This window comes from Triturus cristatus, chromosome 2_1, assembly GCF_964204655.1.
Source record: "Triturus cristatus chromosome 2_1, aTriCri1.1, whole genome shotgun sequence".
NCBI lineage: Eukaryota > Metazoa > Chordata > Amphibia > Caudata > Salamandridae > Triturus > Triturus cristatus.
In genome coordinates this window covers 161491834-161511995 of record NC_140581.1, presented here as the reverse complement: position 1 = coordinate 161511995, position 20162 = coordinate 161491834, and positions in this window count along the sequence as shown.

Below are 20162 nucleotides of genomic sequence, written 5' to 3'. Positions count from 1 at the left end.
TTCTTGATTACAGCAAACCATTTGTATAGGTAAATGGTTATCTCACTATAAGGTTATGATGTAAACAGTGGCAGCAGACACAAACAAAAAGTGATGAGCCGGTGTAGAGGGTGCAGGGGGAGCGCTAGGGGGTTTAATAATAATAAAAAATACAACTTACCTAAAGCAGCCACCTGCCTCGTGCCTCCTCGTGGTGTTCCTCTGCTTCCTGGTCCCAGCAGACAATGGTGCAGCATCAGAGACTCCCTGTGCAATCCCTGCCCTGATCTCATGCTATTAACTAGCATGAGAGCTGCACGGGTATTCACCTGAGCAGGCTGGTTTAACACTCTCTCAAGCCACAGGGACCAGATACATTTTAAGGCATGGGCGAAGTAGGCTTTGGCCCAGGGCCCCGGTCTTTAAGGGGGCACCCTGATAGAGTCAGGTCTGTTCTGAGAGTCTTGCCCTGATCACTCTGAATAATTCTTAAACAGATTGTTTTAAATACTGTTCCCTTTAATTTATTAATTTATTTTTAATGTGGTTGATATGTGAGGGTCTATAACAGCCATTTTGCAGAGAAATCTTGTTTTTATGTGTTACGTAATATTCATAAAAAAGGTTTCTTTTAGACCAAAACAGGACCTCACCTATAAAACATGAGAGGGTATCACAGAGACTATTTGTAGCCGTATTGGTGCGCCCCTGCTGTGTTACAATATTAAAGATACACATCACTATCCCTGAATATTAGATGTAAACACATTTAGAATTTGGATGAGTGTGACTGTGCACTGCCAGTGACCTGGTCAAAGGGGGCATGAAAGAGCTGAAATTCGATCATAAATTCAAAGCTGTTCCGAACAGGGGCACCCAAAACACATTTGGCCCAGGGCCACCACAATCCTTAAGTTGTCCATGACAGGAACTCTGTGCGGTTTCTGCAACTCTACTGTGCAATGCAGCTGGGTTGGAGAAACCTACCTGCACATGTCAGTTTGGCTGTCCTTAGACACGTGCACTTAGAAGTGCACATACCACTCTATTGCTCCTCTCTCTCATGGCTCAGATCTGCCCCTCCCTACATAAGCTGGCTGAACCAGCTGCTGAAAAATAAAACAATAATATTTATTTTTTTATTTTTCAGCTGCTGGCTCTGAACCAGTGGGGCAATGCTCCTCTGTCATTGTGGAGAAGCCCCAGCTATATGTAAACTACAAATCCATCACAAATAAAAAAAACATTTCTGCAGTTGCCCATAGAGCAGTATGTTGTGTGGTGGGGCTACAATGTTCTCTCCCTCATTGTTATATAGACCAGTAAGAAGAGCATGAGGTGTCACACCAAAAACCCATCATAAAGAAAGAGCAACCATCAGCTCATGCAAACACCTCAAGCTTGTCCAGCAGCATATCATGAGTTCAGGAAGTTCATCTGGATACATTTCAGTAGTGTCCACGAGTCCCCAAGGTTTGAAGGTAAGGTTTCTTACCAATGCCTACAACTGGGAGGCCTTAAGTTTCATCCTCTCAATCCCACTGCTCATTATGAATGTACCCATAACCTTGGAACATTAGGAGTGAAGCCCATCTAGCCAGGTCACTGACTTCCTCCAGCCCTCTAGTTCACCTGCAGTGCGTCTGCAGGGCCAGTTAACTCAAGGCCTACTTAAGCAGCTCTTCCAGCCTCCACCCATGACCCTCATGCCATCATTCAGTAATCTAGGGCAACAGAGTTCCATCTCTACAGTAGCTGGAAGCCTTGTGGACCACCTTGGAGGGTGTCCAATCTCTGCATAAAATCTGAGGTGTCTGACACCCCTGTCAGGTCTTCGTGTGTCCCACCCAACGTCACCAATGCTGCTGTGGGGTCCTCACCTGCACCTCCACAGTAACAGTATGGCTGACATCTACATTTGCTGTCCTGCCTAGGTGGAGCCTTGACTACATGTCTTAGTTCTCCAGTAATCGATCATCATCAGATGTAGGCTCACTGGGGGTTTACGCTCCTTACTGCTGGCAGCAATGCCTTCCTGTTTCATTGGTGGCTCAGGAAATCAAAGTTCAGAGACTAGATCCTTGATTGAGTAAGGAGAGCTCTGGGGCCATGTGTGTTTAGCCTTTCCCTGTGCTACACCCCTCATGATCATATATTCTAAGACTAGGCCGATGATTAGTGTCTTTCATCTGATCACGTAGTAATGAAATGCTTCATTGGCCTAAGCTATATTGGTGAATATACTTCAGTTTTTAGAATGGGAAGTAAAGGACAATAGCAATTGGAATATGGTGTTAGTAAACATGAGCTGTGTAAGGCCATCAATGAACTGCTATAATTGCCAGAAATTCTTGGCATGAGTGAATGAGCAAGAGCAGGGACACTGATCACAAAAGGATGCTCCATGCAGGAGTAGACCCACACAACAGATTAACATTTCCAGAAACTGCTCATTGTCTGTTCATCTCCGCTGCATAGGGTCTTCTCTGATCATGCACTGGTAATGAGTATTTTTGCTAAGCACATTGTAATAAATGTATTTTGCTAGGCATGATTTTGATTGTGAGGTCAGCTTCTATTTAGGCCTGAGCACAGTTGATTGGGGGTTTGAGAACTGGATGGTGTTTAGTATCTATTCTCCCAGGAATGAGAATGAACTGTTTCTATTGCCTTTACAGTATTGGCCTGTTTATTTACCTCTCTGTTGAGGATGGCAGAGTAAAGAGAAATAACACTACACATGCTGCGTCAGGAACCCTGCGGCGAGCCATGCCTTCAGCTGTATGAGTCCACTTTTTGAGTGCTTCCATAGCCGCTGATTCATGCCAGGAGTAAACAAGCAGGACCCGGAGACTGACACGTATCAGGAAAGAATGCCTCATCAAAGACATGCCCACAAACTCAAATCATCTGCAAATACAAAAGTGCTGACAATATCTAATGCTTCTAGTTCTTCTAAGAGTGTGTGCTGACAATTAGTGATTCTCCTCTGGGCATTTAGTACGAGTTTGTTTGGCTACACATGCTGTGATTGTGTAGCCAGCTGCTATTTCGGTCTGATGCAGTAGCCTGGGTCTCTCATTGTAAAACAGACAGGTGATTAGTGCTTTTCTCAACAAGTGTGATGTGCTTTTTCTATTGCACATGCACTGATGAAGTATTCATTTCAGCCTGTATCATGGGATAGTAAAGGGAATTGTTGAAGGAAATGTGTTGTTAATGAACATGTTCTGACTAATTACTGTACTTCAAAGACTGGAGTTAGTTCACAGTCACCATGCACAGATGAGTGCAGTTGTACTGAAGAGGTTGTGTTTTTTTTTGAGAGAGAATTTTATATAGCGCAAACTACACCACGAACAAAAACATGCTAAAGATCTTCATTAGCGAAAGCAGTAGTGGCTGCTACCGGTCATCTGTGTTGTTCTAGGAGGGGATAAAAAAAAAACTGGAAAATTAAAAAGAAAACAAACTTACCTTACCAACGGCCGCCTCTATTCTGTCTTTCTTCCGATACAGGAACAGGAAGCAGCCAGGCTTCCAGACTCGCGATTGGTCTGAGTGCCATGGTTTGATGCTCAGACAGGCAGTGGGAGCCTGGGCATGTTCATCACCAGTCTGTGCAGTACAGCCTGGTGGGGAACATACACAGTGCACATGAGTCTTTGGCCGGCCCGATACAGCTGGCAAAAAGTTCATGCACACTTGGGGAGTGCCTACCACTCCTCCAATGGTCTTTGGGCATCCCAGTCCCACCCCCACCCACACCTGGAGATCCGCTAGGGAAAAATAAAAAACTTGGCGTTATCATTTTCTTTTTCTTTTGGGGCGACGCTCCTCCTCCTTAGCGGAGGAGCCGCCACTGAGCAAAAGTGCTTTGTAATTGATAGGCTGGTTTGTGTGTGATTTATGGGAGTTATGTGTATGGGTGTGTGTGAATGGATGAATAGGTGAGTGACTTTTGCAAGGATTGATAAGTATGTATTGAGTGCATGGGTACATGAGCAGCAGTGGCAAGAGTGAAGTAATGCATCCTGCCTCCTTGCAACATGATTGCACCCATGCACACACCCACTGACCAATGCATCCAGCCATGCACTTCTCTGTTCATTGAGTTTGCTGCCCATGTATTCATTCACCCATTCATCTGCTCACTCATTCATAAATGCACTAAATCATTTACAGCTTATCACTCATCCATCAGTTCCTCTAACCTTCGACTAACTTTCGCATTCTGCCACTCAACAATCTACACAAACAAAATTGCCAATCGTTGACGAAGCAATTTTATAAAGAAAATATTGACATTGCCAACATTTTTTTTTATATAATAATGAGGGTATTTTAGTCTGTCAAACATGTGTGAAAATTGATAGAAGTATGTGTTGATGCACAAAGTGTTGTATCTCAAAAGCGCGTCAAATTTCTTTCATTTCCATTTTAAATGATTTTGTTCCTTGGTAAAATGCCTAGCAAACGCCCTTTAATTTGATGAGAACCTTGTCTTACATTGAATTGCTAAATTCTTTGGGGGATATTCACAAGGGTCTATCGCCGAGTTAAAAGCACTTTATCGCAGCCAAAGTTGAGATAAACTTATCTCCCAAATCACAAGCTGGTGCTAACAGCCCACAGCACCAGTTTACCCGCGATAGCAGCCGCAAAAAATATCGCCACAGATGACCCCCGCAACTATCGCTAATGAGATGCAGAGTAGGCGTTCCCGTGCAAAAGCTGTGTCAACACCACTCCACAACATTCACAAGGACAAGCCAGACTGTGAGAAGAACACAAAACAGGCGATAAGGCGCGTTAGCAGCAGGAAAATAACACCTGCTCTGACCTGGTGCAAAGTCGGACGACAGCCTGCACCACAAAAGAGAGCCCAGCTCACAGCCACATCGGAAGTGCAACGGATGCCACGGAACCACTGGTCATGCGGCCCGGACACCCAAGAGGGCCACAACACCCACCGCCACCACCCCATGACCCCAACACCCACCCGGAACCCACCCCCCGGACCACCACAGAGGATGCGCAGACAAAGACAGCGGACCCCCAGGAAACGCACCAGCCTCACAGACCCAACACCTGACAATGTCATTGCCCACTACAGGCACAAAAGGACAACCATCCTACGCATCCTGACCAACATCACCCGACAAGCCGACGGCAACAACACAGCGGACAACCAACAACCCATCCCACACAAAGCTGCTGGCTCTGCTGCACCTGTTGGCCCCTGTTACCCCCTAACTAACACCCACCAGAGTTGGAGGAGTCTCGCAGCCAGCCACATCCAAGTCTCTCACACCTGTCATAGACATCACCATCAGCCTGGTACCCCAGTCCCTAAACATCCAACACAATGCACAGAATCTGCTGTAGACCAAGCAAGGACCATACGCCATAGCTGGATGCACGCACTTTTTGGGGGCAATCCACAACACACATGTCCTACCTGTGCCCCCTGGTGACACAGCACACAATCACCGCAACAGAACGCACACGTCTCCCATCAATGTGCAGGCAACATCCGAACACCGTGGAACCTCCACCAATCTTGCCTCCAAATACCCTGCCAGTGTGCATGGTCCCTTCATCCTCTGACAGTCCAGCAGCAACCAGTGTTCCCAGGATGGCCCCAAGGGAAATGCACAGCCCCTTGGCAAGTTCCAAATGAACACCCCACTCACCTCAACTCCACAACCATGCAACTCACAACCCTGGCAATGCACACGTCACAAAATCACAACCAACATGCAAAACAACATGCCCACCCACCAGACACGACAGAACAACTCACAATGGTAAACTGGGCAAGCCGTGAAAATTAGCCATTAACGGCATGGCACCTCAGCCACACACTAGCCGAATGTGGGGACAGGAGGCAACCAGACATGTGTGAAGGATGCAAGAGATCCATGATTGGGAAAGTATACAATGCCAAGAGTGGCGGAGATGTGCTGGACAGACCACAGTATACCGAACACACCCATATCCATGGCGACATACACCTCTGGTGTACGGAGTGTAGTGGACAGTGAATGCAACCATGTCACCCCAGCCAGTGGGGGAGTTCGTGAAAATGTTGCCTGTTACATCACCCCCGTAAGCGTGAGCGGAGTGGGATGGCCCGGTGTACTCCAGGCCAGCATAGGGGTGTGAATAAAAAGCACGTAGCCCTGAGCGTGGTCCTCTTCCGGAAAGCCCAACATCTCTGCCAGGGCGGCGCCTCTCACCATGCCACAAGGCCGATGCCGTCCTCGTGAGCAGAGTTACCTGCGATCCTGTGCGCCTGCCATACCCCGGCCCGCTGGAACCCAAACCTGTCAGGCTCGCCCCTTCGCAGCCAGGCCACACTGATCACCTTCTGACACCGGCGTGTGTCAAGAAGGGCCCAACACGTGCCTGCGCAAGCTCCAGCCCATGGCCCGAGCCCTGCGACCTTGACAGCCTCTCAGACCATCATGGCCTCCATGACACAGGCCTGCTTTACACCTTTCTCATTGATGTACTCTACTGCCGACTCCGGCCTACACCACGGTCAAGTTGGTCACACATTTGGAACTGAGTCTTGATTACACCATGGCAGTGAACAATATTTAAGGCAGAGTTCATGTCACTATACTCCCTTTGATGTGGTGCCACCAAGTCTGTGCATAGCATTACAAACACACGTGTCTGTTGGCCACTGCTGACTACTGCCTTCGCCCCACACTACGGTCCAGTAGGTCACACATTTGGAACTGAGTCTTGATCATACATTGTCCGTGTACGCACAAAAAGGAAGATTCGACTTCACTGTACTCCCTTTGGTCAGGTGGCAGCAACCATGTCCATAGCATCCCAACGACAGGTGGGTGTGGGCCGCTGCTGACAGCTGCCTCCAGCCTACACTGCGGTCCAGTAGGTCACAGAGTCTTGATTTAGTGATGGCGGAGTTGATATCAGTGTACCGGCATCATCGCAGACTGCATCCCATCTCAGCACCGGTGCCACTTAGTCTGTTCCCTGACATTCATGGACACTCTCTGGTCATACATTTGTGGCATCTGAGGGCCAGTCTTCATCCTCATGTAGCTGATACCGAATTGGTGGTGAAAACAAGGCTGTCGTTTTCCACTCCACCATTTGCTGCTTCCGGATAACATCAGACCTTCTGCATCAAGCCCTGGAGGACACCATCCTCTGTCCCCCGCAAGACTCCGCCACATTCCCCTTGGCACCGCAAGCCATCATAAGTTACTGATTGAGTTTTGTGCTGTGGAGAGGTTGTGCAGCGATGTCACCACAGGCAGTGTGGGAGACCTGGGACGTTGATGAGGAAGATGATGCAGGTCTATACACCCACTGCATCTGCATCAGGAATATCTCGAAAGGACACAATCCGAGAATTTTTCTACACATGGGTGCGCTCAGCTGTAGTGCCCAGACCTCAGTGCGCTGCAACTCACGGACACTTCTGTTTGCTCATTGTGTGCCCTCTGGACTTGCTCAGGCTACCTCTATGATGCTCCGCAGTTGTCCCTGAGATGCTTGTGTTGTCTGTTTACGTATTCTTTGTGTTAACTGTTGTATTTGTTGCCAGCACCAACAACTCCCTGAGGGCTGGCTTGCCCCCACCCCACACACATCCAGCACAGGCTTCACTGTACATGTGGCCCTGTCAATAAAAGGGGCCGGGCACACGTGCCCGTAGCCAGTTCAACATAATGTCTGCGTTTGTCCTTGTTGTCTTGTTGTATGCATGGGGGCCCAGGGCCCTATGACGGGTTTGAGCTTGGACATGTAGCTTTGTCGTCACCCACTCAATCTGTAAGGGGAGTGGCCTGGGCCATAGTACGCAGAGCCAACGTGGATGTGTGACTGATATGTGCGGGCCCTTGGGCGTGGTTGTGTACTGTGAATGTGCATCTGCATGTGTCTCTATGGCAGTGTGGGTCTCATTTGTGGGGTGAAGGTGGTCCCTGAAGGGTAATAGACACCAATATATGTGATCTGGTTCGCCTTCCATGGGTTCGGAGCCCTCCCACACCTGTTGGGCCACCTCCTTTTGGCGTGCTGATGCATTGCATTGGGGTGCCATGTGTGGGTGGGTGATTTGTTGTGAGCTGGCTGTGCTTGCGAGTGCTTCCTGCTGTGTGGTCTGTTGCAGGCTCTGTGTTCTCCTCTAAGTAGCTTGGCTGCCTGGGTCGTGGCGGTGGGTTGCGTGGGATATCCATGGGCTGTTGTAGGGCGTCGGTGTCTAAGGTCTGGTGGTCCTCTCCGGTATCACAGATGTGTTGTCTTCTGTGCTCTGCTGGAGGTGTTGTGTGCCCCTCTGCAATGTGAAGGGGAGATGCATGTTGACATTGTGTTGACATGTATGTTGGTGCATTGTACTGGTTTCCATGCAGAATGTATAACAATGTACATTGTGACTGTTTGGGAGGTGCTGGATTCTTCTGCGGGTCAGTGTACATTTGGACTACATGACAGATGTGAGGTTGTATGCGTGCATTTCCATTTCACAGTTTCCAGCTCTGTCAGATGTAGTAGTCATGTTTCTGTGCATGTGCGGAGCCAGTTGTGTCCTCAGTTCTGCTGTGTCAGCTTTGCGCATTGTACCACGTTGTCGTCAATGTGGGTGTGCTGTTCTTGCTATGTGTGTGTGCTGCAGTGTGCCAAGGGGATGAGGGACAAGATCCTGGGTAATTGTGGCTGTGCAGTGTGCTACATATCATCGTGCATGTGTGCCATTGTGCCCATCTCCCCCGTCCCCCCAGTCCCTGTTCGTTACTCACCCTGTTGATGTTGTGTCAGCTCCTCTCGAGCTGTGTCCGTACTCCCTACTCCTTGCACCGTCTCCCCACAGATGACTGTGGCCTAGGTTTCCACCAGCTCCTCCTGTGGCACAGGACTGCCACCTCCTGTCACTGTTGCAGCCTTCCTGTTGGCAGCGGGTTTGTGCCTGGTTTAGGATGTCACATCATGCCAGCGCCTCTTGGCCTCCTCGATTGGCCTCCTGGGCACTCCGACTGCATTCCAGGTGGTCTACTTGTGGCTCAGTTGCTGATAGTGTTCTGTCACCTCCGTGACGCTGATCTGGTTTTGCTTTTGACTGCACCTCGTCTTCCTCTACCTCTTCTCCTCGGCAGTCACCGTCCCCGTTGTTCCTTGCTGGTGGTCTGTGAGGGTTGTGGGGTTCGCGTTGGCCTTCGAGCTGGGTCAGGGTGCATCCATGTTGCTACGTGCTTTGGCTTGTTTCTGGTGTGTTGTTTCTGTGGTTTTTATGGTGCATTTTTCCGCCAGACGCATGGGATTTGCAAGCCTGTAGCTGGTTTTTGCTGCTTTTTGTACTGCGATTGGCCTCATCGCATGATATTTTGCGTTCACATTTCGCATTTTTGTGGCATGCCGTTGTTTATATTGCACGGCCATTTGACTCGTTATCTGGTGACTATCGCATGCTACCACCGCGTTGTGAATACTTGGTTGGCACCATGGGCGTAGGAAGTGTGGGGGACGCGGGGGATATATCCCCCCCAGATTTTGGAGTGGGGGGGACACGGGGGACAAGGGTGGGGGGACGAGGGGGCAAAGGAATTTCCCCTCTCCCTTCTGTTATCGCAGGGCCATTAGCACGCGAAAGCGCTACCTAATGGCCCTGCACTTGACCTGCCTGGAGTCAGAGGCCACCCGCCCTCTGCCTTTTGTTATGCTGCAGGAAGGCTCAGCCATTCTGGGAAGGGCAGAGAACGGAGAACAAATAAACGCTGTCTCTTTTCCTTCATGGCAAGGACCGTGTCCACTACTCCTGATCTGCCTCTGGCGGCTGCCCTCCTCTCTTTATTCCTCCATCTCTTTCTGTCTCTGTCTCGCTCCTGCTCACGTGCTGATTTCAAGAGGCAGCTCTTAAGGTACTCTCTCTTGCCTCTCCTTTTCTTTATTTGTTCCCCTGTGAAATTGATCCAAAAAAGGCTGAACACTTTGGCTGTAAATGTCCTCATTTTCTGACCGTTTTCTATTGAAAAGAAAAACCTCGGAATGGAGAGAAAAAATAGTTAAATACCTAAATAAAGCAATACAGAGTGGACAGCAGACAGGCCAGACTGTTATTTACACCCACACACATTAGCGCCACTTTACAGAGTTTGCCCGTGAAAGCGCTACTTTCTTTTTATCTTCTTTCTTTGAACAACATTGTTTTCCCAGGGTGGGTAAGTGCGCCATTCCTAAAGGGACTGCAATACCTGGTTGATGGGTAGAGTGGAAAAGTTTAATATGATCGCTTTCAACTTTTTAATTATTTTAGCTTATAAAATGTGGCTCTGTGTTTGGGGATGTGGTCTTTTTTAAACCAAACTGCATACATTTTGAAAGAATATAAGCAATGGACATTGAAAGGGGTCCCTTCCTGATCCTGTAGCCATGTCTTGAACTTTTCAAAATCACTTACTGATTTCTGAATAATGAGTTTAAAACCGTTAAGGTAACCATGTTTTTTTCTGATTACAGTTCACATGCTTTGCTTATTCTTGCATTCCCTATGAGTGTTTGCTTTTTCCAGGGTGTTATACATTTTTTTTCAGGCAGCATTTTACTGTTGTCTAGTGCATAAATTGAATTTAGTCGCAGCACAATTGAGTTGTGCTGAAGGCAGTGCGAGTTTCTCTCAGTGGGGCAGTATGGTGTTCAGTGTGGGAGAGAATTTGGCACTCTGGCCAGAGCTGCTGAATTTGGAACTGGAGAACCATGTTCAGACCTTCATGGCCAGTCCACCAGACCACACTCCTGACAGAGCTTATTCCGATGCTACACCTTAGAAGGCCCGATAGACCTTAGAAGCCCAGGTGTCTTAGCACCCGCAGGTGGACCTGTCCACCACAATCCATACTGCAGTTCACTTCCAGCCTTACGGGCAGGCATATGAAGAAGCACATCCTAGATCGACAGTGAATCTGTCACTGAGGTCACAAGACCCTTGAGGCCAGTCCACCTCACCCATTAGTACCTCCATTGGCCTTTTTCCAGCACTAGCAGTGCAACTTGCCTGGGGTTGGCAATGTAGGATTTGCATGCACACCAAACTTAGGGGGTGATTATAATGGCAGTGGGACCGCCACGTCACCCCGTCGGTGGCGGTCCCACCGCCATTGGTGACTGCATCACAGCCCGCCATATTACAATGGCGGGTGGTTACCTGGCGGTCGGAAAGACCAACCACCATGCACCCGACGGGCTTCTTGAGCCCGCCGGTGTGGTGGAGGGGCTCGTGGTTCCTACAATGCTGATGGTGCCTACCATGCACCGCAGCAGGGATTACGATGTCCCTTACCCGCCAGCTTATCAATGGCGGTTCACCTGCCATGGAAATGCTGGCGAAAGGGACATTGGGGGCCCGTAGCAGGCCCCTTTACCCCTGGCCCTCAGACATGGGTCCTGGGGGGCATCTATGATGCCCCACAACATATCACTGCACCATGTGGCAGGCACCGATATATTTAACATGTTCCTTTTTCTTTTTACTTTGCGGCGGATGATTCAGCCAGCAGCACCTGCTACAATGTAAAAGATAGGCACTGCGAACACCGTAGTGGCAGTCGCATTGTAATGCCTATCGTGGGGCCAGCTGTTCCATTCCCCGATTCGATGGCGGTGGTACTGAAGTCCGCCTGCCATCGTAGTCAGCCCCTAAATTTGCATTTTATGAATATGATTCAGCGGGAAATAAATTGATATTTGCAATTTAATTGACTTTGGTTGGCCTCTTATCTATGAGATTTCCCTGTTGAATGTGCCTTTACATTATAAATTTTTGGTTGTATGAATTGATTGCATACTACACTCTCCTACAGGTATTAATTTGAGTGTCATTTAGGAGTGTCTGGGACCAATTGTTTTCTTAGGAATTGTTTTCTTTACTAACCTTTGCAAAGGGCCCTAAACTTCACAGCAACACAAGTCACATTTCTTTTAGTAATTTGGGATCCGTTTGAGCTACAAAATTGTTTTGGAGGAAATCGTTAGATTATGCAGCAGATGATGTATTATGTGGCAAATATGATACAGCCATAGTTAAGTGGAAAACACTTTTCCACTTAATTTTGCCCCAACATTGTAGTTGATCAATTTGTAAGTTCCCAAACCCAAAAGTCGAGTTTGGGCACAATTTGCATTTTAAAAGCAGCCCTATAACACAGGGCTACATTTAAACTGACCTCAGGCTTCAGCAGTGCACACATGCAAGCGCAGAAAGGGCTGCTGGCCTCTAAACTGCCATGCCTTATTATATTCTAGGGACTTAAAAGTAGTTCTAATCCCCCTGCCCTATTATGTACTAGGGCCTTATAGGAGAGGTCATGCCAATCATAGGGGTACCCTAACCCATAGTGCACCCTAGTGTATGTAGGTGTTTTCACTGTATTTTTAAGTGCCTCTTTCAGAATAGCACTGGCTGTTTAGGCAGAGGCCAGGGTCAGTCAGTCAGGTACCACCAGTACCAGTCAGCAAAAAGTTGGGGGGTGCCCAGGGCGGCTTTGCAACACTAGAGAAACACAAACTCAGAATGTAAAACATAACACCATGGTTGGGGGGTTCTCTTCAATAATCAGAATTGATTTCTATCCTAATGAACCCATTTTCCAACATTAGGATAGGGAAAGACTGGGGAAAAATCATAACGTTCTAATCTATACATTGAAGTTTTTATGCAGCTCTTTGATGACGGTTAATAGCTCACTGTTCAATGTTAGGATTTTAACTTATAAACTTCAAATACCAAAAGAATATCTCAGACAAAAGCAGTAACTCACTGACCTATTGAATTAAAACTTTCACTAGACAAGCCTTCGATCTCTCTCAAAAAAAGAACATTAATCACCAAAGTTATCTTCACATTTTTATTGTTGCCTGAAAATTGCTGGAGACCAGGAATGCAGCAACAGGTACTTTTCAAATCCTAATGCACTTGCAAACACAGCGCCCCCACCCTAAGTCAGCGGCCTTTGTTTGCTTTGTGCATTAAGATGCAAGATTCATATATATGTTTTTTTTAAACATTTGGTCTCATTACTATATTAATGTAAATACAATAAAGCATACATGCTAACTGTGACTACATGCCTGCTTTTCTCAGTATTTCACTTCGAAAGTATGCGATTGTATTTGTTTAACGGGCGGTGATTTGTATAGGGTCACTGGAAAGTGCACAAGGTTGTCCCTGTCCCCCCCAGAATTTTAGTGTCTCCTACGCCCGTAATTTTCCCACGATAGGTTGCGATGTTGAGAGTTGCGTTAAGCTACTCTTGCGGTAGTTATCACACGTTCTTCTGAGTATACCCCTTAGTTTCTTGAAAAAATTGTTTCCTCCTTAGAGAAAAAGTCTGCCCAGAGCTCTGCACAGTGTACCTGCAGCAGTCCCCGTGTTTGAGGAATTCAAAAATGTGATCCTTTCATTATTTACACTGCTCGTCACATTTTTAAGAACTCAGACTATTCTATGGGGCTTATTTACAAACCCCTCGCGTTTCCCACGTTAAAAATGACGCAAAAGTGGCGCGTGGGGCTTGTAAATCTTCCCCTAAATGTCACGGGACGTGATAAAATTCAGTGGTGACGCATACCCGAGAAAGAATGCCATCACCTTTAAATCCGAGCCTTCGCGTGACACACAGCGTGAACACACTCTTTAAAAGACGTTTCCGAGCCCTGGTTCTCTATATTAGTTCTCTGGTCGTGTCTCCCGAGCTGGTTTTCGTACCCTTTGAGAGACGTCTCCCACCAGCGCTCGCCCCGGTAATTGTCTTCCGTTTCCCCCTGAGCTGGCCTACGCCACAGTTCAGGGACCGCGGATCTGCATTTATTTTCTTCACAAATGGCGAAAGAATAGGCAGAGAAATAATAAACAGCGCATTCCTTCTGTCACATTTGTTGCAGCATCTGTTGTTTTTCTGACACGGAACATCCATCAATAATTCATGACAAGAGAGTGATTGCGTCTTTGTAAACGTCTCGCGGTGTTTGTGATTCCCTCCCCTGTCAAAAACCTTAGTAGGCACAGCTCGCATCATTTCAAAACAATCACCCCCCCCCCCCCAAAAAAAAGCCTTCTAACACAATCGCGCGCAATATGCCAACCGTACATAACCTTGCCGCTTGCAGTGAGTGATGAAGGCACCACTCAAAACGTCATTTGCGAAAGTCCGTTCTTGTCATATGTGAATGCAGCGCCATGGACCTAGTTTCAAGGAGCTACAGGTTGCTTTTAAACGCACGGGGCTATTCGCAAAGCATTTAGGAGTACTCAAAGAAGTTAATGGGAATGAAACTGGAATATAGGTACACGGTACGAATACAAAGGGCTGTGTCCTCTTTGCACTTTTACTATTAGCAATTTGGATGTTTTTGGGGGTGATGCACAAAGACATAAAAGAGTACTCCTGTAGTATTATTTCCCATAGTCCTAAATGCTTTTATGACTCATTTTCCTATTTTATTGCTTGATTACCACAATCAGGAGGGGCTGTACATGATGAAGTTGCCCATTGTACTGTGACCTGCTCAGGTGCAAACATGTCTGGATCCCCTGCCATCTGGGTGCTCCACATCCACGAACAATAGGCCATTTGTTGCATTCTGCCCCGTTCTTGTATCCCCTGATAGAAGAACACATGCCCAATGACAGTTTGCCATTTGGATGGTCCTTCTTGCTTAGCAATTAGACCATGTAATGCCATTGATCCCCTCTCGGACCCTCTTGATGTGCGGCGTAAAGGAAGCTTCTCGAATAAGAAGAGTCAACCTCCTGACTGTCTCTGATTCTCCATAGAAAAGGCCTGGGGAGATCCTTTGTTTTTAAAAAGTACTCTCACCCACCATATGTTCTGGTGGCATGTTTCATTATAGATTCCTTGTCCAGATACTTCCAGTATCGGGACAGGCTCAACCTTGAAAGAAAAGAGTGCCTTTAGTAAGGGACAGGGGGGCCGAATCACAAAGGTAATCTGAGACAAGATTCGAACTTTACGACTTTTGGTATCCACAGAGATCATTTACAAATTGTATCTTTATGTCCACAGTCGGGGCCGGAATCTCCGCACCCGGGCCATAATCTCTACACCCGGGCTGTACTCTCTGGCTCGGAACGTACTCTCCTGCTCAGGACGGATGAAGTGTAGTCAATGGGCCAGAATGCAATGTTACTAAAGGGAACGTTAGGAACGTGTGATAAATGGTAGAGGAGATCATGAAAAACTGTTTTGGAGAAGGAGTTGGACACTGAAGGGGTTAACTTTCTATTTCCACTCCAATGTAAACCATTTTGTAGAAAGTGTTGGACAGTGAGTGAGTCGGATTTGCCTTTCCTACTCCATTGTAAACCATTTTGAGAAACGGGTTGGACAGTGAAGGGGTTAGATTTTCTATTTCAAATCCAACCTAAACCATTTTGTGGAAAGTGTTGAACAGTGAATGAGTCAGATTGACTTTTTTCACTCCAATTGAAACTATTTTGGGGACGGTGCTCGATTTTGAAGAGGTCAAATGTACTATTCCCACTCCGGTCTAAATCATTTTTTGGTGTGTGAATGACACTGAAGGGGGTCAAATTTGCTATTCCCACTCCAACGTAAACCATTTAGTGGAAGGTGTTGGACACCGAAGGGCTCAGATTTACTGGTTCCATGCCAATGAAAGGCAATTTAGGGAATGTGTTTGACATTGAAGGAGTTAGAATCACTATTTTCAGTCAAACCTAAACCAGTTTAGTGAAGCAATTGGACAAAGTTATTGGACACTTAGGGGGTCAGAACAACACTTTTCTATGCCAATCTACCCAAATGATGGCAGTTGTTGGACACTGGAGGGGTCGCATTTACTATTCCTACTTCAATCTAAACCATGTTTGGGAAGCTTTTAAAAATTAAAACTATATCATTCCACATTGCAAACCATTTTATAGAAAGATAAACCTAATACTCATTAAATCATCCAAAAATAATGTAATTTTACATAATTTTAAGAATAACACACATTTTTCAAAATATACCTAAAAACAATATAGAATAATAATAATGAAAAACAAAATATACATTTACAAAAAACAATTTCCAATATATTACAAAATAAGTGTAAATATTTGAAAAATAACGTGATTTTTTTCAAAAAATTCAATTTGAATTTATTTTTTACAATTTTAAAATATAAACAGATTACAATTAATATTTAACTATTAACATTCATAACATATAAAAAATAAAACTTTACAATTACACATAAAATAAATAAAATATTTAAAATGTAAATAAATAGCGATATGTATGAAAACACCCAAATACAAGAAATACAGTAAAAGAAATAGACAGAACTCTTACTTTAAAACATCCTAAAAAAATAATTGAAATGAAAAATGTATACCAAATTTATAAATTTACTGTGTGCAATAAAACCTTTGTTGCTGTAGGTGTTCTACATTAATATTGTTCAACATAACAAAAACATATTTTTAAAAATTCAAACAAATATATATGTATATATATCCACCATAAAACACATTCCACTTGCTGAACACTAATAAACGGGTGGCTTCTGTACGTGCATGTGGTTGCCCGATAATATATTTCTCAGCAATGTTCCAAAAGAATGAACCAGGAGCACTCAGCGGGCCAAATTGTCATTTATTTTCCATCGTCAGACGCATTTCAACAACACCTTGTCTTTATCAATGCCATTTAATGGAATCATTGCTGGACATTAATTTAATATAGCTGGAACCACTAGTGACGAGAAGGAAAGGCATGCCCGGTGACATTGAGTCAACATTACGAAATGGAGAGCGTGGTTACTAAATGTACACTTTCCTGGCAAGCATATTCAAACATGGCTTGTAAGACAGAATGAGGGTAAGGGCATTTGTTTTATAAATGGAATCGCCTGAGGCAATGGAACGCTCCAGATATTTTAAAATGCACCAAATTAAATGCATTATGGTACTTTGATCATATGCGAATGAAAACATCTACTAAAGACTCACTAACTGCACCAGTATGGTCTTGAAGTGATTGGCGCATGACCGTGGAGCCCATAAATGATTCGCCAGCAATGAACCAATGAGAGTGAGGCAAGTCTCGGTACAAAAGAATACGGCGAGAGAGTGATTCCATTAAATGGAATTGATAATGACAAGGTGCTGTAAAATTAAATGTAAATGCCAGCATTTGTAAAGCTCAAAGCTACCTCCGGAGAGGTGTCCCGGCTCTGGGGGCCGTCAGAAAGAATAAGCAAGCTATTGCCCAGAGTCACATGGTGCTGGGCTAACCTGCCGCCCGAGCTGGGGATCGAACCGTGAACCCTGTGGTCCGGAGTCAGGTACCCTGGCCGCTGAGCCACACCTATTCCGCAAAACGCAACTGCCGATTGAAAATAAATAAAAATGTGACGCACCGAGTGCAGTCAATGAAAACCATAGCAGGAATTGATCAAATAAATAAATATTATTAAGAGACAGCACAGATTTGCATCAAACAATTTCCAGTGACTGCACTGTGCTAATCCTATGCTTAAAAACTGTGTTAGAAAAACAGACATTTGAGGTGAGCAGATTCAAAGTGTCGCTGGTGTTGTGGCGGGGTGTATATAGAAGCTGCTCTCCACCTAAACTTAAGAACTACCGAGAGATCTTTGCTTCTTTTTTGCATAATTTATTCTGTACTTTAAGTCTAAAACGGTTTTGTTTTGACATACTGGGTGCTCTCTTGTGTCTGGACAAAGCTATATCTCTCTGAAGAGCTCATAACGAGAGTGAAATGTGTCAGGGGTTGCTTTTATTCATTCCCAGTTGGTTTGGAGGATATTTGAACATACATTTTTGCATTTCTCACACTATTAAAATGATCAATATTTTGATCATGACTACCTGACAACACCAAAGTCACTCAAGACCATTGAAGGCAATTTAGGTCCCCTAGGGGTCCACAAAATGCTATGCCAGGGAACACCATAGACAGACACACCTCAGAGAGGGCACAGGGGTACAGGTGCCAAAAGCCCTTCAGTCCTCAAATGCAGACTGGGCCCAACAACTCCATGGAAGGAGTGCAGGAACTCAATACCTTTCAACTATCAGAAATGGGCAGGAGGGCAGGGTCGTTGTTGAAGAAACAGGAGAGGCGTCTGCTCTCTAGCATCACTTCTCTCCTTCTGAGATGCCTGCTCCCATGAGAGTTGGAACTCTTGCTAGATCGGGAGCCATATTCACTTTGGTTGCCTATTAAACACCTCGCCCGACTGACTTAGGGGCTCATTACGATGCTGGACTAAAGCCCATCCGTGCTGGAGGCGGAAAATGTTTATTTTCCCGCTCCAGGTGCTGTCATTGCGACCACCAAATTACAATGGTCCAACAAAGGCTATTTTCCATCTGCCGCGGGCTGTCAGGCTCTGCACGTTTTTTGCATACGCAAGGGTGGCGGACGGAGCCAATAGAGCAGGACTGGCATGCGGAAACACATTCCGTCCGCCAACCCGATTACGATATAGCAAACAGCACTTCCCAACGCTGTGTAAAAACCACCATGCTGCGTATGGCCGAAACACAACAAAGAGGAAAAGCCAATACAGTACCCATCCAAACTACCAGAGCCACCCTGGATCCTGCGCTTCAGGCCTTCCTCCTGCTTTACCTGATGCACCTCCGGCAGAGAAGACGCCGCCGCGCTCAACAGCAGAGGTACGTAACAATCATCTCCAAGCATGCAACTCCTGAAAAACTACAACTCCCAGCAAGCATGGCGGCACCACGATGAATGTGGCAATCTGCCAAATGCAAAGTGCGAGGCCCATCCAATCCCCATGAGTTATCCTCAGAGACCCCGAAGGCAATAGGGCCAATGATGAGCCCCGCAGTTGTAGAGCGCACACACCGCAATATCAAAATATGTACGCCGAAGGCTCCCATCGGCCGATGGCTCATTCGCAAAGTGTTTGACAAACCGCGGCAGCTGAGAAGCAGCAACAGCAACCCTGCATCATTCAATTGGGCCCAATGCGTGTCATCGCAGTGGATGACAGCTACCGCGCATGCGAACACATACTGCATTTGTATTTGCGCAATGCGAATTGCATCAAACATCATAACTCATTTGCCTAAAGTGATTGGTACACCCCATGTGCAATGTTGTGGGCCCCGAGGCCCCCATGCATATCAAGTAACCACACACACAGACACTGTACTTGCATGGGCAAACTGTCCCAGGGCATGTGAGTCCGGCCCCGTTTGTTGGCATGGTCACAAGTCCAGTGATGCCTGTGCTGGGTGGCTGTGGGGTGGGGGGGTAAGCCAGCCCTCTGGGAGTGGCTGGTACATCAGAACAACTAGAACAGTGACCAGCTGGTCACTACACAGTAAAGGTATGAGAGAGTGTGACCTTTGAGTCAACTCTTCCCACACATGGTATGGCCAAGAAAGGAGAGAGAAAACACATACATTGACATGCCTCATGGCCACCATGGACTGAAATGAGGGAAGGATTAAAAAAGGACAAAGGTCGCTCGCACTCTACCAATGTTGTGTAACAAAACATTCAAACTGTGAACATCGTTTGCATATCCCTTGACATCTGACTGGCTTCTTTTGGCCAGGGATCGTCTCATGAAGGGGCAGTGATGTAGCCAGACAAATAGAGGTGTCTATTGTCTGCAAATCAGACATACTTGTAATCCCTAGCACTTCCCACGCACGTACTGATATGGCCTGCAGTCTCCCTAGCTGCCAGTGCCAGTAAATGTCCTCACACACATTATAGGAGTGCACATGTGGAACAAACAAACATAGCTCTGACCAACATCATCAGACATTGGCAGCCATGTGTGCATGTATACACAATCAATGTGCATTTGTGCCTCATTCATGTGAACATTGCAATGTCTGTTAGCAAAATACCCACACACCCACGCAGGACTGTCCCCATGATGTCCACATGTGTCTGTTCCCAGTTCTGTACATCCATGTTGCGTTGTCTAGATGACACTCACTGCCCTCATTCCGTAATGTTTTTAGGAATAGAGGGACAAAAGTTTGCAGTTGTGCAGTGACAGCAGCTACATACTGGGAAACACAAGTGCTGTGCCATCGAACCACAGGGCAAGTCATCCTTGATGTTGCAGTGTACTATATGCCATACACATTGACTTCTTTGGATGTT